Below are 27,560 nucleotides of genomic sequence, written 5' to 3'. Positions count from 1 at the left end.
AGACCAGAATATCATCTATAAGGACTATGACGAATATTTCCAAGTACTGCTTAAACACACAGTTCATCAAGTCCATGAAAGTTGCTAGGGCATTAGTAAGACCAAAGGACATAACTAAGAATTGAAAGTGGCCATACCGAGTGCGAAAAGCTATTTTTGGAATGTCATATTCCATGTCTCTGAGCTAATGATGGCCTGATCTAAGGTTTATCTTAGAAAAATACCTAGCACCCTGAAATTGATTGAATAAGTCATTGATTTTGGGAAGTGAATACTTGTTCTTGACCATGACTTTATTAACCTAACGAGATATAAAAAGGGCTTTGCTAGAATTTTGGGATAGACTCCCAAATCAGCTACTATATAGGGAGCAATGAAAGAAAAGGAAGCTCCTAGATCTAGCATAGCATAAATATGCTCATGAAAGATTTTCCATGTACCAGTAACCACATCAGGAGAATTTTCCTTATATTGCTAGGACTAGAGAGCAAAAAGTAGATTTGGGCATTGCCCACTAGTAGCGTTGGAGGTGGCACCCTACTGGTTTGGATAATTGGACTGAGCTAGTTATAGTTCTGCTGACTCTAAGGACATGGCTGAGGAAAGTGTCTAACTCTGTGGCCTGGATTGCCACATCCAAAACAAATACCACTGCCAGCTCTGTAAATACCGAGATGGTGCTTGCCACAATTCTGGTAAAGAGAATTGGTACGGGCACTACTAACACTGCCTTAAGACTTCGAGTCTAGCACTCTATCTCTGTTATTATCTCTGAATCTAGGAGCTGGAGCATTAGCTAAAAAAAGCTGGAACAAATGACTTAAGATGAAACTGAGAATGGTTTCCTCCCTCTGACTTAGGCTGAGCAAAGTTGAAACTACCTATCCTTACTATTTTATTCTTCTTCTCCCTTATCTTAATATTTTACTCCTCTATATGCTGAGCATGATTCATAATCCTAGCTATGTTCATGTCACTATTCAATATCACGGACCTGAACTCATCGACCATACTTTCACCCCAGAAATAAAATTACTCATCTTGGCCCTGTTGTCTGCAACCACATGAAGGGTATATTTGGCTAATTGAGTAAACTTAAGAGAATACACTTTCACTATAATGTTTCCCTACCTGAGGTTGATAAACTCTAACACCTTAGCTTCTCTCAGCTTTAGGGGAAAAAACCTCTCTAAGAAGGCGGTGACAAGCTCCTCTCACTCTATGGATCTGCTATTTACTGACCTCTCTGACTTCTAATTTTTGAACCAAGTGTGAGCAACATCCTATAACTAATATGCCACTAGATCAGCACTCTCACTAGGAGTAACCCACATAATGTTAGTAACCCTCTTAACCTAATTAATGAATTCCTAAGGGTCCTTATCTGACTTAAACCCAAAAAAGGATAGAGGAGTCATTCGGGTAAAGTCTTGAATCGTGGCTACAGCTAAATTGGCCACTGGGTTGGCCAAAATAATAGTTGGTCATTCATTCTGAGCTGCAACTGACTGAGCAAGACTAGTGAATGCAACTCTAAACTCTGTATGAGAGATATGTTTGCCCAAAGGATTTTTGGGCTGAGGGACTGGCTGATTCCCATTTCTCTTTCAAGGAGGCATATTCTATTAAAGAAAGGGAGACATAGATTATACTGAGAGATTTACTTGAGATTATGGTCATTGGAACAACATAAATACTAAAAGAAGGGAAACTATTCCAAAAATATCTTATATCCTCCTGCACATAAATGTGGTGCTCAACACACCTATGTACAAGCCTCAACTATATACAGATTTCAGACTTCCTAGGACTCCATTGAACTATAGGCTCTTGTACCAACTTTGTAATGCCCCGAATCTGGTACCCAGAATGCTACAAGGTGCCTATGACCCTGAAGTACCATAAGCTAACCCATGACATATATCTGTACTTGGACACTACAGAATATACTATATAAATGTGAAAATAAAGGCTGAAAGGCCATAAGGTTTAAAACTATAATATAACTAATAAAATATAACATCTAGAGAGGGTATGAAATACCTAAAACAACTAAAATAACTGTCTGAATATGATAGACTGAGAAGCCTCTAACTGACTGAACTGTCTGAATAAAGAGTTGATCGGACATGTCCCCAACTAACAACAACTACTAAAATAAATTAATTAATGAGATAATAAAGTGATGGTTTATGTCCTCTAAGGATGAGGACTTACTACTAACTCTGATTGATGAGACTGGAATACTATTGATGCTCTAGGGCTCGTGATTCTGAACCCATGATATAAAGTACCATAGCACAAATGCGTCAGTACATTTGAATGTACTGGTATGCATGTGAGTTAGGCTGAATGCAAAGGGTTCACATGCATGAACTATATTAACTGACTGGATAACATGAATGTAAGAATACATGCATGAATACATAATAACTGTAACTGAGTTTGATGATAACATGATTACTGAGCCTGATTACTAATAACATAAGATATTGATAACTGTATAATTGAAATAACTAATATGGAGTGACTGTATCTGATATTTTAGGTTCTGATGGAACTAGCTGAGTTTCATGTTGTTCTGAGTTGACTGTATTTGATAGCCCTAAATTTTCCAAAACTATTTGAGTTCTATTACTGAGACTAAATGATTGTGTCTGACAGTCCTGATCTATAACTAAAACTATGGGAAGTAGTCATCTAACCGGCATACCCCAAGAATGCAATATAGCTAAGTTAGGGTCCAATCTATAACCCTAATTAGAAGGGTATCCATACCACACCACTGGTAAGGACAATCTATAAATAACCCTCATATAATAGGTGAATCTAGTGAGAACGGTGGGAAACCTACCAGGTTAGGCCACATCATCTACCCTTATAAAACAGAATATGATCTCTTAACCTACGTTGGCTCTGTAGTTCTGGAATGTAAGGATTGCTTTAAAGAATCACACACTAATTTAACAGGTGGGTTCGTATCCTTAGGTTCACTTGGCGCTAACTTTCTACTCCCATCTAAATAGACACTAAACATGATTTACTGAACTGAACTGGACTGAGTTAACTGAGTTCCATTGACTGACGAAATACTATTGAGATTACTGAGTTTTTCCTGAGTCTTGAGACTAATTGAATTCTACGGATCATGGCTTGACTGAGAGTATCTTGAAAACATGACACTGATTCTAGGCACACAACTAAATTTTTAGGTACAAGTACCCGAGGACTCGATAGAAGAAAACTAACAAAACATGACTTTCTTGCATACACGACAAACATCACAATCCATGATACAATAAGTTGGAGATTTCATGAAGTACAAGTTCTAAAGAACCACAATGGCTACTCATATATCCATAATTTATTGACTAATACATTTCATAAATCATTGGACATGCATAAACTTGTACGTAAAAGAGGATTTTGATATTATCATTCTAGTATAGCACTTTTCCTTCACATAGGCATTTAATCGAACACATGGGGAGGATGCTTTGCTTATACAATCATCAACACATCTAATAATCATAGGTACATTAATCAACTTGTAAATTTAAGGGTTTATCATAATTATTATGCAAATCACAACATTATCGGGTCAATCATTAGAATAGGTAATTTTAAGCATGAATCAAAACCCTACAACATCATGAACATGAATTTCAATTCAATTTAAACCATAAACATTCATAAATACACAAATCTTGGATTTTAAAAAGAGATTCTTGAGCTTCATGGGTGAAATGGACCCATGAATCAACACATAACATACCTGGGTTGTGAGTTTCTCGAAGTTCTTAGACTTAGAACTTAGAATCTCTTAGTTTATTGACGAAGGATTTGGATCTTGTTCTTTCGGATTATTCTTGAGAGAAAACCCTAATTGGTTGTTGTGAATGAATAATTAACTTATGAGCTTTGATCTAATATAATTAGGAGTTAAAATGGGTGAAAAAGACCGAAATACCTTTTAAAAATGGTTTAGAATTCTCTGAATGGGATTTGCAATGGATCGTGTGATAGACCATCACTGGCTCGATGGTCTATCGTTTTGACAGTCGTACCTGGGCTAGAATAGGGACTCACTGCCTTAGTAATGACGGCTTGGGCAACGGTCCATTGTTAGCTCGACTATCCATCGGTCCTTGACATCATACTTGACCAGACGTTGGGGTCACTACCTTAGTCGCAATGGCTTGGGTGACGGTCTATCGCTGGCTCAATGGTCTATCGTCCAGACCTTTGATTTTGGGTAGTTCCAACAACTCTCTGTAAAATATCCATAATATTTTACTCTGATAACAAATTTGGACAAAATTGGTATTGTTAGAAAGCTAATTCAATTTCCCACATGATAAAAAATTGAGTTTTGAGAAATTCTATTTGATTTAAATATTAATCATTTAGGAAGTTATCAATAACTCTTCTGGAGACTAGATTTGACTTAAAGAAAGTTTGGGGGTATTATAGGGATTAATGAATTCTTGTAGTTTATTGAACTTGTAATGCGTGTTTCTTTACCCTTAGACTAGAACCTTGGATAGTCTACTTTAAGTTTAATGAATAGTATGAAAATACTCTAGCTGCTCTAAAAGATGAAAATGATGTTGCTCCCTAACCTTAAGAGTATGGTGACCTAGCTATTGATTAGTTAGGAAATGACCTTGGTTTTGGGTTGACTTAGATGGAATACTTGAAGAAGATTTTCCCTATTGTCTTAGTAATGATTGATAGGTCCTTATGAAGGGATTTAGATAACTTAGCCAAAAATCCGGGTAGATGTTAGTCTTGTGAATGTGAATTAAGCATTCTTGGAATTTAGGAGTGGGACTTGACCCACCTTAAGCTTGAACTATGAAATCTCTTAGAAACTAAAATACTTGATGAATTTCTAAGTTAAGTCATTGAGATTAAAATGGTTAAACCTGCTAGTCATAGTATGTATATAGTCAATGGTTGGATAATGTGTATACTTGATTAATTATCTCATGGAAATAATATGGATAGCCTTGAAAAGGTGAAGAATGCGTATATCATATGAATGCTCATGCTCATGCTTATACTCTTATTATCTGGCGATTATTAATAGCAAAACAGGATAATATATGTCATCATACATCCCTATTACTCTATTATTGTGGACTTTTATATCTTTATCTATTTTTCTATGTATGTGTATGCATATAGTTATCTTGGGTGATGTGTAATATAATGATGTTGCTCGGTGAATCTAGAGGATAGGCTGATGTTATGAAATTTCTTAATGAATCTCGAAGAGGTAATAATGTTATGATATTGCCCAGAAAGTTTAGAGGATATGTTAACGTTTTGATGTTACCTCGTGAATCCGAAGGATATGTTGATGTTATGATGTTTCCTGGTGAATTAGGAGGATAATTTTATGTTATAATGTTGCCGGTGAATTCAAAGGTTATGTTGATATTATGATGTTGCTAGGTGAATCCGGAGGACATATTGATGTTATGATGTTGCTCAGTTAATCTGAAGGATATGATGATATTATGAAGCTATTCGGTGAATTTAGAAAAGGTAAAGATGTTATGATGCCGTGTGGGGAAAATTTACATAAATGTTTGGTTATATAGTGTGGTTAGGGTGTGTGGGGACAAACCACTCATGTGCTTGAGACATGTTGTCACCTTTGATAAACTGCAACCTTTTCCTTTTTCTATTTCACTAAATAAGAGGTGTGGCCATTGTTAACCCTAATTAGTAACTAGAAGTAATTTGTGTCTATCATTGGGTTAAGGCTAATTGGTATGTGTAATCTTCTGTAGAACCAAAGCCTCACCTAGTAAACTTACTTGAATCAAATTAAGGATGATGTTATGGAATTTCTCTTAGTAAAGTGGCTTATGTAATAATGAGTTATCCCTAATAAATGTCTATGACTTGAGGAATAGAGTCCTTGTTAACTAGTCGGTAGATCTTACTTATTTAAAATTTGGAAACTAGTCCCTAGGCTTGAACATACTTAATGATGATAGACTTGGTATTAGATGATGAATAGTTAAATTGGCATATAGTATGTGATGTCTTTGTGGTTTACTTAATGACTCATATCGTGAGAACCCTTTCTATAGAATGACCTTATAATGGGTGATTCATTATTAGCCTTGGTAACTTATACCTTTTCCTAAATTGATGGAGAGTAACTACAAAGATTTAAAAACTAGTAGTTCATATGACTTGGAGGTTAGCTTATATAGAATAATCATGGAGTTTATTAATAAATTAGAGGATAAGTAACCATATACCTATTCTATGGCGGTATCAGTTTCATCGTGATTGAGTTATGGTATTAATATTGATAGAAACCTTCAGTAAGAGGCCATTGTGGAGATAGGAACCTACTATTTTGGGTGAGTTGATGTGTGTACGGTTATGCCTTGATATGTACAATTATTAATGTATTGATCATTTTGTTTATTCTCTAGTTGTATAGGATACTGTGATGAGTTCTTACATTGCATTCTGTTGGTGTACTCTCTGATGTTATGGGATGCCGTGATGAGTTCTTTGTTGTGTTCTTTTATGTGTGCTTCCCGGTAGTATGGGATGTCGTGGTAAGTTCTTATGCTTATATGCTAATGATGGTTGGTGTTGATTATAGTAATTATATAGTTTCCATTGTATATATGTGGTTTTATGTTTCTGAAATAATAATTCATTTATATGACTGTTTTAGTATATGTGGATATGATCACGTTATTCCCTAGTAGTTTAGTTATTTTATTCAGTGTTATTAAATAAGATTTAGGTTCGATCATATACCATAACATTATGTTATTATCTTAACTTATATCATATTTATATTATAATTTTGCTTAGTCAAACAATGATGCCTACTGAGTACCCATGTTTTCGTACTTGTACTATATTTAGACCTTTTTGGTGCAGACCCGGGTTCTAGTTTCCATTGTTAAGTAGGGTTCAGGCTGCATTGACTATTCAGAGAGGGGTGACCTGTTGGAGTTCGAGTTGTCCTTTTTCTGTTCTATCTTTATTTGTCTTTCATTTTTGAGACAAATGTATGAGATTATTTAAGACATTTGTAGACTTGGAGTTGTAAAATTCTATTATTAAGTCTAGATGCTCTTGTATAATACTATCAGGTCATGGGATTGGTATTTAAATATTGGTTGTCTATAGTTGTGGAATGTCTTTATTTATATTGTTTTCTATTATAGGGTCCATGTTGGACATTTCTCCCAAGGTGACCCATTGCATTAACTCTGAGTTACGGTATCGACTTACCTACCTGTAGGATGTGGTAGGTGCCATTAAGACTAAAAAATCTTGTCGTGAAACAAGTATTATTGGTACAAGAGACAGTGTCTAATATAGTCCTACAGATCAAAATATTGGTATCTATGTCTTATCTTTTGGAGGTTATAGGAAATTCTTAGTAGTTCTTCAATTATTTCAATCATATCATGCTAAGAATCTAAGTTGTTTTGTAGGATATTCTATTGACTTTACTCTTTTGCAAATGCCCAGGACACGTGCTTCAGTGATATGCGAGAGGGTACCAAAACCCAGACTCATGATGTGTCCCCAGTTAGGGATCAGGGTGTACCTCCCCAGGATCTTATTCCTATACCCGAGCTAGATAATTCTCTACCTCAGCCATCTATAGGCCAGGGACCAACCCAGGCTCCACTGAGATTCATCCTCTCTTCTTTACTTAGGGATGTTTTTATTCAGTTGTTAGGTATTATTGATAGTTTATAATGTACTAGAGCAGGAGTATAGCTGGCAGCTACAGCTCTTGGAGTTGAGGTTCCTACTACTTTGGTTGTTGTTTAGTCGATAGTTGTTCATCCAATTGGGACCCATCTTACTATGTCTACTGAGGAGCAGAAGATGCTGGGTAGATTCTTGAGGTTGGCTCAACCTAGATTTGCTGGTGATCCTGGAGATGATGCATTTTAGTTTTTAGCTGCTTATGAGGATAGGCTTTGTGGGTTAGGTCTTATGAAGAATCGTGATGTGGTCTATACCATATTTTAGTTGGACTTTCTGCTAGACAAGGGTGGAAGGGTTTTATGATTTATAGACCAGTTGGATCTTCCCATCTTTCTTAGTCTTAATTCTCTAAGATTTCTTAGAGAAGTTTATGCTGTGTAGCCTTAGAGATTATCTAAGAGATCAGTTCTCTAGATTGGAGTAGGGTTCTATGATCGTCCCCAAGTATGAGGCTCATTTCCATGAGTTTGCTAGACATATAACTTCTATCTTTGATATTGAGTATGAAAGAGTTTACTGCTTTGTGAGATAATTGAGTCTTCCTATCTAGATGGCTACTCAAATTTTGATTGCTATGGGTAGGACCTTTGCTAAGGTGTTCAACATGCTAGGGTGACAGAAGACATGCAGTGTGAGGGCTCTGAATAAAGGCCCAAGTATTAGGCAAATTTTTTGGAAGCCATAGTAGTTCTTGATTCAGAGGTGGTATTCCTTATGTTGGACATCCTTTGCATCCCTCTTTTCTGCCTCAGAGTTAGATTAGTAAGCCAGTGTAGGTAGCTCTTTAGACAATTGATGGGGATCAACTTATTTCTAGTAGGCTCAATAGTAAGGGTAGTGATCAATCTATGAGATGTTTATCTGTAGGCCATGCTAGGAGTGGTGTCTATGTCTGATCAGCTAGATTTGTGTGTTCTGGTTCATCTCATGAGTCTTTTCTTACTAGTAGTCTTCCTTATCATTTGTGTAGAGAGTCCCCTAGTGGTGGGGTGATGGTTGTTTCAGCCCAGGGATCTACTCCCATTAGGGCAGTTCATCCCTCAGGTAGAACTAGTTTACGAGGTCATAGATATGGTTACCAGGGTTCTCGAGGTGGTTTGTGGAAAGGCAGGGAAGGTGGTCGTCTAGGTAACCAGCTAGGTGGCATTCATGGTCAGTTATATGTTGTACCTTCTAGTCCTGAGGTTGAGGCTTTGGATGCTGTAGTCACAAGTGCGATTTTTGTATGCAACAAGTCGAATCTTTCTTTATTTGATGCTGGATCCACTTATTCTTATATATCTTCTTATTATGCAACACAGTTGGAATTGTCTAGTAATTTATTATCTATGCCATTGGGTGTATCTACTCCCGTAGGCTATTCTTTAGTAGTAGATCGAGTATTCAGATCATGTGTTATAATAGATAGTGATGTTGATACTTTTGATAATCTTATTATTCTGGATATATTGGATTTTGATGTGATTCTAGGCATGGACTAGTTATCCTACTACCATGCGGTCAAAGATTGTTTTACCAAGACTGTTACCTTAGCTATGTCGTATGGTAGGGAGCGATTAGCCTTGAGCCGATGGGGATTATTTCATATATTTGTGCCAGATGGCTTATATTAAGGGGTTGTGAGTCTTATCTCACCTATGTATATGATACTCATGTAAAGAATCCGATGCTCTATTCCTATTATATGTGAGCTTCCTAATGTGTTTCCTGATAATCGGCCTGGTATCCCTCCTAATCATGAGATTGAGTTTGCTATAGACCTTGAGCCGAGCACCCGACCTATTTCTATGAAACCTTTTTGTATGGATCTTGTAGAGCTTAAGTAGTTTAACTCTCAGCTCTAGGATCTTTATGGCAAGGGGTTCATTAGAACGAGTGTGTCCCCGTGAGGAGCCCCTATTTTGATTATAGAAAAGAAAGATGTTTTGACGTGGATGTGTATTGGTTATAGACAGCTTAACTAGTTGATGGTGAAAAACCATTATCCTATGCCTCGCATTAATGATTTGTTCAACCAGCTTTAGGGTACAACTATATTCTCTAAGATAGATTTGAGGTCTACTTATCATCAGCTGAGGATTCAGGCTGAGGTTATCCTAACGACAGCTTTTAGGACCCATTATGGTCACTATGAATTTTGGTAATGTATTTTGGGATGATTAATGCCCTAGCCGCATTTATAGACTTAATGAACCGTGTGTTCAGACCTTATCTAGATTCTTTTGGTATTATGTTCATTGATGATATTCTTTTGTATTCGAGTAGTGAGGACCATGCGTAACATTTGAGTGTTGTGCTCCAGGTTTTACGAGAGCATGTGTTGTTTGGCAGGTTCACGAAGTATGAGTTTTTGCTTGAGTTGGTGTCTTTTCTTGGAAATATGGTGTCCAAGGTGGGTATTATAGTAGACCCGACTAAATTTTAGCAATTCGTGATTGGGCTATGCTTACGTCTCCGACCGAGGTTCGCAGGTTTATGAGGTTGGCTGATTATTTTAGATGCTTTGTTGAGAGTGTTTCTACCCTATTAGCCCCTATGACTCGATTGATCCAGAAAGAAGTTCCATTCCGATAGTTAGAGGAGTGTAAGTTTACATTTGAAAAGCTCAAGGATTGTCTCACTTCAGTTGCAGTGATAGCTCTTATAGTTGAGGAAGAGGGATTAGCTATGTTTTGTGATTTTTCTAGTGATGGTATTGGTTGTCTTTTAATGCAGCAAGGTTGTGTCATTGCCTATATGTATGACCCTGCAAAAGTTCCCTCATAGTCTGAGCCTTAGAGCGTGTCAAATGAAGTGTAATGCTGGCCCTAAAAGATTGAGAAGTGACTTCCTAAGTTATTAGTGTGTTAACCTTGATTGAATTTTCCTTAAAATGTCTACCTATCATGTGGGAAATTGAATTATCTTTCCAACGATGCCAATTTTGTCCAAATCTGGTAGCGGGTGAGAAGATATGGATGTTTTACTTAGAGTTGTCATAACCGCCAAGGTGCGACAGGCAGGTTGACAGACCGTCGAGCTTGTGATGGACCATAACCCAGACCATCGCAACCAAGGTAGTAACTCCCTCTTCTGGTCCAAGTGTGACGGCCCAGACAACAGACCATTAAGCTAGTGACGGACCGTTGCTAAGACCGTCACAACTAAGGCAGTGTGGCCTTTTTCTGACCATCATACGACGGACGATCCAATGGGCCGTTGAGCTAGCGACGGACCATCACTGTGACCGTCGTAAATCCCGTTCATTATTTTTAAGTCATTTTTAAAAGAACTTTTGGTCTTTTCCCTTTTTAAGACTTAGAGTATGAAAAACGAAGCATATGACTTCATCATCTCCCAAAACATCCAAAGGCTAGGGTTTCTTCCTCAAGAACAAACCCAGAACCCTTCTCAGAGAAATTCAAGAACTCACCATACATTCTACAAATTGAGTTGAGATTCAAGTTCCCCAAGTCTAAGGCTTCATAAACCCTCTCTCAAAGAGTAAGAAAGAGAGTTTCAAGCAAACTAGTTCATCTAGTTTCACAATCTAAGGTATAAGGTATTTGAACAAGGACAATTCTTTCGTCCTCGTGCCAAAAACATGTTTTAAATTACAAAGATATATGACTTTATGAGGTCTCCTATGAATTTGAAGTGTGGGTTCAAAAAAAATTTCTAAGTGGCCCAAGTCTAAAAAAGTTCCTTCGTAGTTTGAGCCTTAGAGAGTGTCAAGTGAAGTGTAATTCCAGCCCTAAAAGATTGAGAAGTGACTTCTCAAGTGATTAGTTTGTTAACCTTGATTAAATTTTCCGAAAAATTACTTTTTATCGTGTGGGAAATTGAATTATATTTCCAATGATGCCAATTTCGTCCAAATCCGGTATTGGGGTGAGAAATTATGGCCGTTATACTAAGAGCTGTTGGAATTGCCCAGGTGCGACGGGCAGGCTGATGGACCATTGAGTTTGAGATGGACCGTCGCCTAGACCATCACAAAAAAGGTAGTAACTCCCTCTTCTGTCCCAAGTGCAACAGCCAAGACGATGGACCGTCAAGCTAGCAATGGTCCACCGTTAAGACCGTCGCAATTGAGGAAGTGTAGCCTTTTTTGACCAACATACGATGGACAATTCGATAGGCCATCGAGCTAGGGACGGACCATCACTCCAACCTTCGCAAATCCCGTTCATTATTTTTAAGTAGTTTTTAAAAGAACTTTGGGTCTTTTCCCCTTTCAACACTTAGATATATGCAAAATGAAGCATATGACTTCATTATCTCCTAAAACATACAAAGTCTAGGGTTTCTTCCTCAAGAACAAACCTAAGACCCTTCTCCAAGAAAATTAAGAACTCCCCATAGATTCTACAAATTATGTTGAGTGTCGAGTTCCCCAAGGACAAGGCTTCAAGAACCCTCTTTCAAAGAGTAAGAAGAAGAGTTTTAAGCAAGCTTGTTCATCTACTTTCATAATCTAAGGTATGCGGGGTTTGAACAAGGACAATTCTTTCATCTTTGTGACCAAAACTTGTTTTAAATTACAAAGATATATGACTTTATGAGTTCTCCTATGAATTTAAAGTGTGGGTTCTTACCCAATATCACTATGAATGGGATTTTGAGATTTGCCAATGTTCTAGAAAATGAAGTACATGGGTATGTTGAGATTTTAAGACAAATTACTGAACATTCCAGATTTCTATATGATTTGTGTATCCTTATGACATCTAGTATGGATTTTGATGAGTCTTAACTTGAGATGTGATTAACGGTCACTAAACCCTACTTGAGATTTCAGTTTTTTTTGAACTTTTGTTTTATAAGCACCTATGATTTGAGTACTTTGAGATTATTGAGTAATATTTGACCTTTTTGGTCCTAATAGAGTTGGAATCCACAATGATGTTCTATTAAAACAAAGAGTAATACATTTTGGTCTTCAGTATAGACCCTCGAGTTATTTAAGGTGGATTTCCAAAGAGTTCTTAGTAGATTATGAGAGTAGTATTTAGCACTGAGTTGGGTATGATTTCATGGTCTCATACCCCATAACTACATGTGATCATAGGACTGAGATTTTTGGGCCCGAGGCCGAGATAGTGATCACAGAGTTGAAGTTATACTCCCGGGCAAGAGTATGACGCCTCTCCCCAATGTGAGGTTTCTTTCTTAGGAGGATAAGATTTAGGAATCCATGTAGCTCACATGGTTTATGTAGGTTAGAAGAAACTACCAAGTGTCCAAAGTTATATCATCCCGAGTTCAAAGTGTCCCAAGTCTAAAAAAGTTCTAGAGTTCCCAAGTGTTGAAAGTTCCTAAAAGTTCTAAGTCCTTGAGTTTTAAAGAAGTTTTACTTTCCATGAGATAAAAGTAGGAGTTTGAAATTATTGTTTAAAGTTTCTTTAACCTTCAAGAATTGACAATAAAAGAAGAGTAGAGACTTTTAAAGTTAAGTATAATGACTCATGGGAATCATAATTCATGAGAATTATATTTCAAATTTATTCAATCCATATTAGTCATTCATATATGCATGAATGATTTTATAAAGAGTAATGATAATGTTTATTTAAATGCATATACCCCCATATGCTCAGTACATTCCCAAGTGTTGATCTAGATATACATCTATGTGCTACATTGTTTGATAATGAAGGTTCTAGTGCTCAATTTCAGCCTCCTCAGTGATTTCCGAGTTCCTTTGTCTACATCTCTACTGTGGTGAGTCCTACTGGTTTGAGGACCTATCTTCAGATATTCCAATATCGTTAGTAGACATATTATTACTTTTAGTTTAGTTTGAGCCAGTTGGGGACCTATTCTAATGGCTCTCTAGTTCATGAAATAGTAGAGGCTTTGTCAGACTAGTTATCAGATTTTTAGTATGTTGAGGTTTCTAGTATTATGGTCGTTTGACTGAGTATTTTCTTTGCATTTCCTATTATTTGATGTGATAGTACTAGCATTTTGTTTATTTCAGCTTAGAATAAGTTATTATATGTAGTAACAGGCTCAAAGGGTTAGCTTAGCACTACTTGTAGCCTTAAGCACCGTGTGACATTTCGGGAGGAGATTTTAGGGTGTTACACTATGCTTCTACATACCTTAAGGTGCATGAGCGCAACTATTTCAATCATGATTCAGATTTGGCGGTAGTAGTTTTTGCGCTCAATATTTGAAGGCATTACTTGTATGGTGTTTGTTGTGAGATTTTCACTGATCATCACAGTCTTCAACATCCTATTACCCAGCGAGATATTAGTGCTCGCCAGCATAGGTGCATAGCATTGCTAAAAGACTATGATATATCAATCTTGTATTATCCAGGTAAGAAAAATTTTATGGCGGATGCCTTGAGTTGCAAGGTAGTGAGTATGGGTAGTTTGTCTTGTATTTTAGTTTCTCAAAGGCCCTTAGCACAAGACATCCAGTCCTTATCCAATTTGATGGTTTGCCTCGATATTTCAAATCTTGCGAGGATTTTAGTATGTATGGAGGAGAGTTCCTCCCTGTTTGAGAAGATTTGTCACCGTCAGTTTGAGGATAGTAAGTTATGCCTTATCCATAATTGGCTAGTCAGTAATGAATCTAGAATAAACATCATAGATTCTGAGGTTATCTTACAATTTTGATGCCATATTTGTGTTCCTTAACTTGATGACTTTATTAGTTAATTCTGTATGAGGCTCATAGTTCTAAATATAATATGCATCCCAGTACAACCAAAATATATAGAAGTTTGAGGCTGTTGTATTGGTGGTAAGGTATGAAGAGGGATGTGGAAAATATTGTATCTTGTTGCCTATGTTTTCAGTTGGTTAAGGTCGAGCATCAGTGTCCAGGTGGATTGACTCAAAGATTGCCCATTCTGGAGTGGAAATAGGAAAGGATCACCATGGACTTAATTAGTGGCTTGCCTCTTGCTTACTATGGTCATGATGGTATTTGGGTTAGTGTATATCATTTGACCAAGTCAACCTATTTCATTCCAATTTAGATAACCTTTAGTGCTGGGAGATTAGCATAGAATTATGTTTGGGAGATAGTTTATTTGTATGGGGTACCTGTGTCTATCATATAATATCGTGGTTCTTTATTTATTTCAAGGTTTTGGAGAGCATTTCAGGAGGAGTTGGGTAGTCTAGTGGATTTGACTACAACTTTTTATCCGCAGATGGATGGTCAGTCTTTATAGACTATTTAGGTGCTTGAGGATATGCTCTAATCCTGTGTTATGGATTTTAGAGGTTGGTGGGATCAACACTTAGCATTGATAGAGTTCATCTAGACAACAATTATCATTCGAGTATTGAGATGGTACCTTATGAGGTTTTGTATGGTAGGGGGTGTTATTCACCTATAGCATGGTTTGAGACTTTTGAGGTTAGACCCTATGGTACAAATTATCTTCAAGACTCATTGGATCAACTCAAGGTGATTCAGGATAGACTGTGAGTAGGCCTATGCCGACCGTAGACTCAGTGCCATTACATTTGGTGTTTGTGATTGTGTGTTCCTTCATGTTGCACCAATGAGAAGTGTGATGAGATTTAAGAGAAAGGGTAAGCTTATCCATTGCTATATTGGTCAATTTGAGATTCTCCGAGTAGTTGGCGAGGTGGCCTATAAGTTAGCTTTACCTCCAGAAGTTGCCCTTTTTTATCTAGTTTTCCATGTCATCACTTTGTGAAAGTATATTCCTGATCCTTCTCAGTTGAATGATCAGTTGACCTTTGTGGATAAACCTATATTTGTTTTTGCTAGTAATGTGAGGCAACTATATACAAGGGAGATTCTGTTAGTTAAGGTTCAGTGGAGGCATCACCCAGTAGAGGAGGCTACTTAGGAGATCGAGAGTGAGATATGGTCCTAGTACCCTCAATTGTTTTAGTCTTCAAGTATTCTCTTGACTTTAACTTTTGGGTTCTAAAGTTTCTTAGTAGTTGATGTTGTAATGACCCTTCAGGTCATTGTTCGTATTCTTTCTTATTTCTTCGGTAGAGCTTCTCCATTGCCGCCTCAAGTCATTAGTAACTTGGCTAAACTGATAGATCGATTACCTGGCCGTTCATTTGGTTCCTTGAACCACTTTCTCAGTATGAAGTCTTTGTTGGTCCTAATTGACCATAAACGAAAAAATTTATAAATCGACCTTAAATGTGAAATCCGACTTTGCCAATGCTTCTAAAACATCAAAAACTATGTGATTACATATCTTATTTGTTAGAAATGGACCCCGGATGCATCTCGAGACATTGACTAAAGCTTGGAACCAAGTCCTAAGCTTCATCCATGACTTGCAAAGACCAAGATATCGTAACCAAGGAGAGTAGGGTGTGACCACAGTATCTTGACTGTGGCGAGGAAGAGGGCCTGACTGTGCTAACCGAGGCTGGGTGGAACCTATTTAAAGGCTGGTTTATCCAAAATTTGAACATTGATACCTTCTTCTTGATATCTAAAACCCTGATGGAGTGTGAAATCTTCTAAGTGAGTCTTGTGGATGTATTTAGAGGTTAAACAACTTATGTAATGAAATCTTGCTACTTATCTAAGGTAAGAATCCATCTAGTTGGTGTTAAGTTGTTGATTTCTAGACGTAAAAATCGTAAATTTTTTATTCTCAATTGTATCGCAAAATGTGATGAATTTACTCTAGTTTCTTGAGGATTATAACTCAGTAATGATATGTGAGTATTGGGTTAGTCTCAGAAACTCATTTTCTAAAGATGGAACCCACTTGGTGGTTTGATGTCATTTTGAACCCATTGTATAATGGTGCCATAATTGGAATTGTTATTCTTGTTGTAATGCTTAGATTGTATTATTGATAGCTTGGCTCATGGAAGAACAAGTTCTAAGGAAAAGAAAGAAAAAGCTTGTTCATTTGTGAGTTTCTTGGACTCAAGGTAGGCTAGGCATACTTGTAGTTACATTGAGCTTTATTGTAGTATAATTGTTGATATCTTGTGAGATTGGGCGGGTTTTAGATAATAAATTGTTGAATGGTGATATTGGGGATTAGTGGAATATTATAAGTTATTGAACTTGTAAGATTTGATGCCTGACCATTAGCCTACAACCTTGGATAGTCTACTTGTTCTTTCATGAATAGTATAAGAATACTCTAGTTGCTCTAATAGATGAGAATGTTGTTGCTCCCTAACCATATGAGTATGTTGTCCTATTTGTTGCTTAGTTAGGAAATGACTTTGGTGTTGGGTTGACTTTGGTTGAATACTTGTAGAAGATTTCCCCTATAGGCTTAGTAAGGATTGATAGGCCCCTAATATGTGTCTTTGGTAACTTACCCAAAAATCCGGGTAAATATTAGTATTGTGAACATGAATTTGGAATTCTTGGGATTTAAGAGTGGGACGTGACCCACCTTAAGCTTGAACTACAAAATCTCTTAGAAACTTAAAACTTTGTGAATGTCTAAGTTACATCGTAGAGATTACAATGGTTAAACCCCATTGTCAGATTATGCATATAGTCGATGGTTGGATAATATCTATACCTGATTAATTAGCTCATGTTAATGATATAGATATCCTTGAAAAGGTGAAGAATACGCATATCATATGAATATTCATGCTCATAGTTATACTCATATTTTGTGGTGATGCTTAACAACAAAGTAGGATGATATATGTCATTGTACTTCCCTACTACTCTGTTATTGTGGACTTGTATATGTTTATTGATATGGTTATATATGTGTATGTATGTTGATGTCTTAGGTGATATGTAATGTTATGATGTTGCCTGGTGAATTCGGTGGATATGTTGATATTATTATGTTGCCCGGTGAATCTGGAGGATATATTGATGTTATGATATTGCCCAGTGAATCCAGAGGATATGTTGATGTTATGATATTGCACATTGAATCTAGAGGACATGTTGATGTTATGATGTTTCACGGTTAACCAGAAGGATATGTTGATGTTATGATGATACCCAATAAATCTGGAAGAGGTAATGATGTTATGATATCTTGTGGGGCAAATTTACGTAATTATTTTGTTATAGAGTGAGGTTAGGATATGTGGGGCCAAACCGCTTATTTGCTTGAGACATGATGTCTCCCTTGGTAAATTGCTATGCTTTCCTTGTTCTTATTCACTAAATGAGAGGTGTGGCCATTGTTTACCCTAATTAGTACTAGAAGTATTTTATGCATATCATTGGGTTAAGGCTAATTGATATGTGTAATCTTATGTAGAACCAAAGGCTCACCTAGTAAACTTACTTGACTCGAATTAAGGATGATGTTAAGAAATTTCTCTTAGTAAAGTGGATTATGTAATAATTAGTTGTCTCTAATAAATATCTATGACTTGAGGAATAGAGACCTTGTTAACTAGTGAGTGGATCTTACTTATTTAAAATATGGAAATTGGTCCCTAGGGTTGTAACATGCTTAATGATGATAGACTTGATATAGTATGATAAATAGTTTAATTGACATCTAATATCTAATGTCGTGGTGGTTTTCGTAATGACTCATATCATGAGAACCCCATATAGAGAATGACCTTATAATTGGTGAATCATTATTAGCCATGGTAACTTGTAGATTTTCCTAAATTGATGGATAGTAACTAAAAAGATCGCAAAAATAGTAATTCATATGAATTGGAGGTTAGTTAATACAGACTACTCATGGATTTTATTAATGAATTAGAGGATAAGTAACCATATGCCTATGCTTTGGTGATATCGATTTCATCGTGATTGAGTTGTGGTATTTATGTTGATAGCAAGCTTCGATAAGAGGCATGGTGGAGATGGGAACTCGTGGTTTTAGATGAGTTGATGTATATATAGTTATGCCTTGATATATATATTGATGAATAGACCTTTTGGTGTACTCTCTGGTGGTATGGGACGCCGTGATGAATTCTTGCATTGCATTCTTTTGGTCTACTCTCCTGTGGTATGGGACGCCGTGACAAGTCTTTATTGTGTTCTTCTGTATGTGCTTCCCAGCGGTATGGGACGTCGTTGTAAGTTCTTGTGCTTATATGATAATGATGGTTGGTGTTGATTTTGGTAATTACATAGTTTCTGTTGTATATATGTGGTTTTACGCTTCCGAAATAATTATTCATTTATATGATGGTTATGGTACATATGGATATGATACGTTATGCTATTGTCCTAGTAGTTTAGTTATTTTATTTGGTGGTATCGTTGAAGATTCAGGTTCGATCCTATACCTTGAATTTAAGTTATTGTCTTACCTTATATCATCTTTATATTATAATTTAGTTGAGTCGGCCGATGATGCCTACAGAGTACCCGTGTTTTGGTACTCATACTACACCTCTGTACCTTTTTACCTTTTTGGTACAGACCCAAGTTCTAGTTGCCGTCGTTGAGTCAAATTTGTACCGCGTTGACCCTTCGAAGACAGGGTGAACTCTTAGAGTTCGAGTTTCCCTTATTCCCCTCTATCTTTATTTGTCTTTTGTTTTTGAGACAAATGTATGAGATTATTCAAGACATTTTTAGACTTGGAGTTGTAAAAATGTATTTTTAATTCTAGATGTTCTTGTACTAATACTATCAGGTCATGGGATTGGTATTTGAATATCGGTTGTCTTTAGTTGTAGAATATCATTGTTTATATTGTCTATTATTATAGGGTCCATGTTGGACATTTCTACCAATGTTGCCTATTGCATTTACTCCAGGTTATGGTATGAGCTTACCTACTAGTGGGATGTGGTAGGTGCCATTATGACTCGAAAATTGAGTCGTTACACCAACCCACAAAGGTCACCATATGACCAAGACCAACCAAACCATACCCCATCATACGAGAAGTACCCCTAGTCGTATGATGTCCAGAAGGCAAAAATCGAGAAATTTTTGTAAAGTTCAAAACCTAGGGTGTTTCACCATCCTACAAGGAGGAATAGAAATGCGATTGTGCCCTACACAACACCAAGAGAAAAGTGCATATCACGATTTAGCGGTATGCTAGGAAAATTTATAGGGAATACATCCACAAACTCGTGGACAATAGAAACAGAATCCAAAGAATAAGGTAAGCAACACTAGTATCATGAGTATTAGCCAAATAAGACAAACACCCCTCTCAACTAAGTGATGAACCTGAAGAAAAGATATAACTCTCCTGGGACCCGAATGAAGCATACCCTTATAAGTTATCCTCAGCACACCCGATGAAGTTAGGGTCACGTTCTTGGCACAACAATCTAAGACACAATAATAAGGAGCTAATCAAGCCATACACAATATAACATAAAAATCTATCATATCTATTAGAATCATATCTACCAAGGTCTCACACCCAGTAAAAGTCACAACACAAGATCAGTACACCCGATCAACCATTAAGAAGTTGTCTACTGTTGTAGATACACCGATATGTATGTTAATAGGCTCACAAGAAAAATCAAAACCCAAAGCAAAATATGCAGACACATAGGAGAAAGTTAATCCTGGATCAAATAACATAAATGTAGATCTAAAACAAATATGGGCAATACCTATGTTATAACATTGGAAGCCTCGGCCTCCTACTTTGCAGGTATAGCATAGAACATACCATGTGTACCACCTAACTTTGTACTCCCTTGACCCCAACAACGGGCATCACTACCACTGTCTCTCACACCTCTAGTAGGACATTGACCTTTTATAGTTGATATAGAAGTACCTTTAAAAACACAACAGTGATAGTCCTTGGTGAAATGGCCAATCTCAACACACTCATACTAAACCCTATAGTTTCGCTTAATGAAAGGTGGTACAGTTGTACTAGGACGACCACCCAAAGTTTCCAAACCAGAAGGCCTACTACCTGAACTCTTCAAGGCTATTGCACTAGTCTACAATGATACCTGTTAAGCCTCTAGAATCTCTAACTTGAGAGATGTAACCTCTGAACTAACCCTGACGGTGCACCTTCTTGGCACCTCCCTTAGATACTCAAAGAATAACTTTAGTCATCTTAGAATGATCCATAATACGCTGAAACAAAGCTCCATACACTATCATTTGAGTCGTTTCAAGAAGAAGAGAACTATCAAAACCCATCACGAACATCAAAATATTCAAAGACTTTGTGGCAATATTGGTATAAGATTATCTAAAAAACATATGCAATAGTACCTCATACTTCATAATGGTCATGAAGCCCTACCCCAAATGATTAAACTCATATCTTGTCTGATACCTCAAATTGAAAGGCGTAAATCTATATAAAAATACCTCTATAAACGGATCCCAAGATATCTCTATCAAACCAAGAGGTCAGCCACCAATAATCGACCTCTACCAATCTGTTGATGCATCTCTTAATTGGTAAGTAGGATAAGTGATACCATGTTTCGCAAGCAAAGCAAGGTTCTAGAACTTCTCACGATAATCCATCAAGAACTCATAGGCATCCTCACTTACAGTACTACTGAACGTAGGAGGACCCAAATGAGTGAATTTCACAAATGGTTTTTGATCCTTAGAAGACATAATAGTACTCACAACAATAGGAGGCATAGTAAATCTTGCTGGTTGAGAACCCATATGAGGAGGCATCATTTATGAAAGCTGAACTCCTAACCTGAAAATACCATACTCAGATATCAGCAAGGAAGGAGGAACCACACTTGAAGTCTATGGAGTACTATAATCAGACGTCAATATAATAGGAGGATCCATACTGGAAACTAGAGGAATATCAAAAGAAGACTCTGGTACAGTTAAAGGTATGACAACCAAAGTGGGAGGAACACCAGGTGAACTCGTACGATCACCCTTAAATAGGTCAACAACCCCTCCAAGAATGGGAAGAAAAACTCTGTAAGACTAAAGTAGGCCTCACAATCTAACATGCTTAACCTGAGGTTAGATTTAGAATTCCTCAGTGCTATATTTGGATGGGCAGATCCTCATCTTCGTTCTCCATGTTGAGCCTAACTTCTACTCATAACTCACCCTTTAGATTGGGCTATCTTATCAGATAATGGATCCAAATCTCTACCCTCGATGGATCTAGTCCGGACAACTACATTGAAAAGAGTGAAATAATACTTAAAATACAATGTAAGAAAGACCCATAATCTAAAGAATAAAATCAGTGAGGTCTCCTCAAGATATCTTATAGCCACCCAAAGGTAGATACGAACATCTACATACCGATCTACAAGACTCTATTAGACACCTATGTCTTATACTATTTAGGCCAATGAACCTGGCTACTCTGATACAAATTTGTCATGACACTAAAACCAAGCATCAAGATGGCATAAATTATGGCAAGTGTTGAAAAGTAAGCAAATCACTCAAACTGATATAAAATGAGAAATCAATAACAAACCCCAGCCATGAATCCTCGAATGAAGTCGAACAATACATACAGAGTAAGAGAATAAATATAATAAGATATAATAACACAAATCCAAAAACCAAGCATAATAGTGTAAAAACCACTAATACAACTCAAAGTCAGCAGTATACATTGGATAACCAAAAGGAAACTAACTTTGTCACTTAATAAAATAAAACATTGTCTAAATAAGAAAAGATAGTGGCCAAATCTAGATCCATAGATTAATTGTTACCTCAAATAGACTCCAAATGTCACCTGAATTGGCTATCCATACAGCACATTCATACCTAGATCTACTCCAAAAGTTCATAGTTGGAATAAGTACGATCTACTTGTACTCTGTAGGTACCCTAGGTCGACCGAGTAAAATAGGAAATAAATCATATAAACATAAACTATGGGTACATCTCCTGTAATAAGAAAATATTCCAAATGGTAGCCGACATCATCTCTTCTAACAGTTCTACCATATACATATGTAACAAATACAGGTAAGGAAAGAAAGCATAAAATTACACTTACACCAAATTCAAGTATTAGAAGACAGAAAAAATGGATAGATATCAAGTCATGGATGGAAATACAATCTTGGAATAATCATAATACATGGAATGCAATAAAGATGATAATGATGTAATGCATGAGGTTGTCGCACAACATCCGTATACACCTACTGAGTTATGCTCCTGATATAGTACCCATGGGTGGTTCTTTAACTCATATACAACAAATATCCATCCAATACCAATATCCATAAATCATTTCTGACACATTCATCAATACAGGGTTTTTAAATATGTCACATTTTTTGTCATAAAAAGGAAGTGTTTATTGTATTTACACGATTATACAAATGTCTTATAAATGAATATGATATGAAGAAGTAATGCTTACAACCAACAAAAATGAGAGCATCCAATATCCAATCAATGTACCAAATCATGTGAGCCAAGAATCTACTCAAATTAATCAACCATTTATGACCCAGTATAATCCAGCAACCATCTAATAAAACACGCAAGAAAATGTCATTAATATGACATAAATCTCAAATTTTGGTTTCTTCCCCAAGAAAGAGTGCAACCAATTATAAATATATCAAATACAAGGCTACAACATCATATAAGACCCCATAGAGTCACACACAACAAATAATGTCTCAAAACCATAAAGTTTAATCCATATAGGCCCTCGACGGGTACATAGATTACCTAAACATATTTTCAATGATATAACCCTATGTCCAAGGCATGAATTTGCATTACTATTAATTACCCAACAAAGTCATAAGCTAATTAAGCCATTACCCACCTTTAATATCAAAACCAATATAAACAATCATTTATGAGAAAGCTTTCACCTCATATATGCACATAAATGTAGAATCTATGCATCAAAAAATCCAATGACACCCATATTTCCCACTTTTGAATCAAAGTCAAAATAGACCCCTAAAAGTGGTTTTTGGAAAAGAGGGGTAAAACTAGAATTATAGTCCAAAAATATATTTTCAAAGATTAAAGGAACTAATGAACGAAAACATAGTAAAAATGGGGTTTGAATTGAAGAAATGATGATTTGGGCTTTTTAGGACAAAATCCCCAAATTCTACCTTTAAATCTCTATTTAAAAAAGAATTAAAAGATGGGATTAAAGAAAAGTGATTGAAATAGGAGTTTTGGAGCATAACCAGGCTTAAAACTGGATGTACATGCCAAAAACACATGATAACCAATCTCCAAGTCTAAAAAATAAGGTAAAAACTCAAAACTGGGAACATTGATCACCCAGGCATCACCTAAGAGACTATTAACAAACTTATATGGCTATCGCTTAGGCAATGGCTTCCTCATCGCTTATGTGGCTTGGTTGTCTCTTAAGTGGCAGGTGTCTGGCATTCCAGTGTCACTTAAGTGGATAACGCTAAAGCAAGCCTGGTGCTACTTAGGTGATAATTTGCTTGTCAGGCCAAGTCGCTTAAGCGAGTGCACCAGCTAGAGACTTAGACAATTCCAAGACTCTACGTACCCCTATAGATTCATCCACAATCTTGAGTACATAACAAACTATTCTACCCTACTAAATTTGATGCTTTAGACTAAATAGTGATATCAAATTTCTGAAAAAAATTGTTTTCATAGAATTGACCCTAAGACCAATTTTCACAACTTTCCAAATGAAGAGTCTAAATAAGATATAAAAGCCATAAAACAAAACCAACCATGATACAAATCTAAAATCAATTTTACAGATTTACTGGTATAGAACATTTTTTTATCCGACGCACAAACCAAATGAGGTTGACCAAGGTAAACTATTAAGCCTTTTAAACTACCAAAAACCATTATCTCACATAAATGACATTGAAATACATCAAGAATTATGCTAATCAACTCCATACCCTAGAAATACCATGAAGCAACTATGTGGAGTGTTAAAATGGTCAAATCACACAGTAGTGAATATTTTACAAAAATCACCAAAAATTAAATCATTGAAAGACATGTGCAGGTACCACTTTGGAGGTACTTAGATTCTTAAGAGGTGTAACACCCTGATTTTCTAAACCGAAATGCTACATGGTGCTCATGAACCCGAAGGACCACAAGCTAACCCATGACAGATATCTGTACTTGTATACTGTATAATATATCATAAAATATGGATACATAAACATGAAAGGCCATATGGTTTGAAATGAATAAGTGTCTGATAACAAAATGTCAAAAAAAGGTATAACAATACCAAAATAAGTCATAAATACTAAAAATAATAAGATCTGAATATCTAATCTAATATCTAGTCTGAAAGCCTCTAACTGAACTGAATAAGGATTTGAAGGAACATGTATCCAACTAACTCTATCTAGCAACTAAATAGTAAATGTAGCAATAATTATATCATCCTCGAATGAGAAGGACTCACTGCAAACTTTGAACAATAGAATGCTACTGCTAATTTAGAGCTCGTGCCTCTGAACCTATGGTGTAACATAAGAGAAAGCACCATAGTGCAAATGTGTTAGTGCGTCGGAATGTACTAAGTATACGAATGAGATAAGCTAAATGGAAAGGGTTATATGCATTAATAATGTTGACTAATATGAACGTGAGAATACATACATACATACATAACTGTAATTGAACTCGTGGAGATACTGACTATTGAGTCTAAATATTGACAACATGAGTGTACTGATACTGAGATACTAAATAGATGAACGACTATTTTATGATAGTTTGAATTATGAAGAACTGGTCTGGTTGACTATGTATGACAGTCCTAAAGCTAAATTTTGATATCCTAAATTTTGATAACTAATATGACTGATACATGAGTTGAGAAAATTGACATAATTGATATAACTGTGATGATCAGCCTAACTGATATAACTGATATTGAGCGACTGTATCTGATAGTTTAAGTTCAGATGGAATTATCTGAGTTCTATTTCATATGGAGAAACTGAATTTGAGATCAAGCCTATCTTGCAGGTGATCTTTAAATATGATGATTCTGATACTGTTTAACTATAGGTAAGATCAGTACTGTCTAATGGGTAATCTTGAAGTCTGTTTATAATGATAAGGAATGATTGTCTCTAACAGTACTGAATCTATACTACTAAATTGAGTTGACTGTTTCTGACAGTCCTGAATTTGTACCTGAAATTGTGGGATGTGTTCATCTAACCGACATGCCCCAAGCTAAGCTGACTGGGGTCCAATCTCTGCCCTGACTGGAAGGGTGTCAGTACCACACCACTAGTAAAGACATTTGCAGTGGAGTCAATCCTAATCTAGTGGGTGTCTCCTGGGATCAGTCCTATACATATAAATCTGCTAACGGGTGACCCCTGAGTATGTCAGTCCTAATCTAATGGGTGACATCTTGTACCTATACTGGCAACATAGTTCCGAAACTTAGGGATTGCTTTTAGGGATCTCAGTCCTATTCTAGCGGGTGAGCCCCCATCCCTAGGTTTGCTCAATATTGAATCCTACTCCAATCTGAAAGATACTAAACTAAATAACTAGGCTGAACTAAATAACTTAACTGAACTGAGTTGCTGAGCTGATACTGATTAACTGAACTGATACTAGTGGTATAGTTTAGCGGATCTAAAACTGAGTTTATTGAATTCCGATGATGGATGGAAATAATAAGTTCTGAGGACTAATTAAGAGTACTAAAGTTATTGAAAGAACTAGAATTATTGAATTTTCCGATATCATCAGTACTGAGATCGCTATGTTTTACTAAACTATTGAGATTTACTAGGGTTTCTGAGTTACTGAACTTTCCTGATTCACATGACTGATTGAGTTTTATAAAACATGGCTTGACTGAGAGTATCATGAAAACATGACATGGCTCTAGGCACATATCTATATTTTCTGGGTACAACTACCCCCAGGACTCGATGTAAAGAAACTAACACACATGACTGACTTGATCATAAGAGTAGAGTCCATAATCCATAATATCATAAATAAGGGATATCATACTAAGCATAGTTCTCAACCATCTATTTCATGGAAGGGAATTCCATACAACATTTATATAGTTGCATAGCTTTAAATATCATGCTCATTACATATTATAACTACAATCCATAACATCATAACTTGGGGAATTTCATAAAGTACATGGGTATTCTACATCTTGTACATGAGTGGGTTTTGCAAGTAAGCATAGCATAATTCCATAAGACTATTTCATGAGTAATCCAACATTGTTCATAAGACACATTATCAACATGGATGACATTGAATCATAGCGTTCTATCATGAATCCTCCCCTTAGTCACAATTTAGCTATAATGCATGATTTCTAGTCTCTTAGGTATTTTATCAAACACCTTACATGCACAACTTAGGCATTGGCATAAATCATACAATTACTCATCATAAATAATCAAACTTACATATTTTCAACTCATATGATGTCATAGATTTATAATAATACACACAGATCTTATCTTGGCATCATTCAACACATAAATATGATCAATAATCCCTTCATAACATAAAAACCATAATATATAGTTTAGAAAATAGTTCTTGAACTTTATGGACAAAAGGAGTCCATGAATGAACACATGCATATCTTAGAAAGGAAACCTTGATGATTTTGTGAAGAGTTCTTGGACTGGAAAACATAATTCTTGATTATCTTGGAAAAAGGCTTGAATCTAGCTTTTGACAGATGAGTTTGATAGAAACCCTAATTTTGTGGTTGAAAGTATAAGAGAGGGTTTTTGAGATGCTTAAATGAATAAAAATGGGAAAAATTATGCCTCTTTAGCATTATAAGTCGTGGAAGGTGAAGGAAAATACCAAAATACCCTCATGAAATAATTTCCCAGTTGCTGAAAAATCATAGCTGACAACCTTCGTGATAGGGTGTCACAAATGTGATAAGCTATCGTGAATGTCGT

This window comes from Capsicum annuum, chromosome 7 (genome assembly GCF_002878395.1).
Source record: "Capsicum annuum cultivar UCD-10X-F1 chromosome 7, UCD10Xv1.1, whole genome shotgun sequence".
Lineage (NCBI taxonomy): Eukaryota > Viridiplantae > Streptophyta > Magnoliopsida > Solanales > Solanaceae > Capsicum > Capsicum annuum.
Note: the sequence above shows the minus strand (reverse complement) of the source record.